The 1,612-nt window shown below is 31.5% G+C and overlaps 1 pseudogene; it reads right to left on the reverse strand.

Moving 5' to 3' along the window:
• Positions 1-1,106: 1,106 nt before the first annotated feature.
• Positions 1,107-1,612, reverse strand: LOC124967690 (ADP-ribosylation factor-like protein 5A; annotated as a pseudogene).

Genomic DNA, 1,612 nt, shown 5'->3' on the forward strand with positions numbered 1-1,612 from the left:
TTAATTTTAGCCATTTTGATGGAGTGCATCAAATCTCTCAGTGTGTGTGTGTCTTCATGTGTTTAGTAATTTAGAATTCACTTTTATAAAAACATGTTGACAAGTATTAAATGTTATATTTGCATATTGAACATTTAACAAATATAAAATACAAAGGATCCACTATTAGTACTCATATGGATTTAGATGTTGAGCATTTTATATTTTTTAGAAAGAAACTTTCTAAGTTTTATCAATGCTTATAACATATACTATTATTCCTTACCCAAACCTTCATGAAACTTAAAAGGTTGGGATTAAAAAATAGTTATTTCTTTTCTTGAATATTCTAATGCATGCTAGTTTGGGTTAACCTTCAAATTTTCAGGACATGAAGATACACAAATACAGTATTTTGGTCATAACAATGGAAAAAAGCTGATTTATACAGCATGCAATGTCAATCTTATCCTGTTTCTTTTTTCTTTTTTAAGCAGTGCAATAATTGGGGGTGGGGTTGGTTAGTACAAAACAGACAATATAGGGAGTACAAAATGGCACTAATGCCAGTAATTATCTAATTAGGGTAGTAACTAAGACTGTTAATAATTTTTGCATTATTTGCTTTTCTTTAAAATATAAATCAAAGCCATTAACTTGAACTTAAAGTATATACACAATACACAATCTTAAGCAAATTATTTTTTGCAATTAACATTACATTTTAAAATATTAGAAACTATTTTTACTGAATTGTATTTTGACTTAATGGAAAAAGGTGAGAACATTCAACAAGAAGGTTTATACTACAATAAAGCTCTTAAAGTTCAAAACATCTTCCTCCCCCTTTGTACTTACCACAGGTTATACAAGGTCCTAGAGGATTCACTATGGGAAAAACGTCAATCACAGTTTTAATAATGTATTTTGGAAGAAACTAAGGAGAAAACAAACTGGAAGGTGAGACTTCATTTTTGTTTTCAAATAAGTGGCCTGAATTTTTCTTCTTATAGAAAAAAATTAAAGCATCTTATCAAAAGTATATCTAAACCATTCATTTTTGCAGCTTTCAGGTGAAGTCCAACACTTTGTTTATGCAAAAGTCTATGGAAAGACATCAGTAAAAATCATCTAATCTTAAATCATGACATCATTCTTTCAAGTCCTTGGCATAATCCATCACCATTAAGAGCATAACATGCCTGGATATGCCACTGGTCAACAGAAGTTATCTTCAAAATCTGGGAGATTACTGCTAGTCATGCATCTTGTTTGTAAGCAAAAACTCAGCAATCAGGCTTTCGGGGGGTCTTCATTCCCTAACGTATCGTAGAGTTCTCTAGTCATAGAATTCCTTTCTGTATGTGTACTCTCCGCAACTATTCAAACTCCTTGTTAATGTGTCTCAGGAAGAAAAAAGAGATTCTTGGCCACCGATATCCCACATTAGGAAATGTGTATTATTAATCACGATCTCTTCTACTTATTTCCTATTGTAGAGGATGCATGTACAACTTCATTCATAGAAAATTGGTAAAGGATGATAGTTTCCTTTGCAATATCCAACCGAGCAATGATAACTTTGAGCTCCTAGTAAATGAACAATCTGTATCCTGGTAAAGAGAATTTCCAT

This window comes from Sciurus carolinensis, chromosome 1 (assembly GCF_902686445.1).
Source record: "Sciurus carolinensis chromosome 1, mSciCar1.2, whole genome shotgun sequence".
NCBI lineage: Eukaryota > Metazoa > Chordata > Mammalia > Rodentia > Sciuridae > Sciurus > Sciurus carolinensis.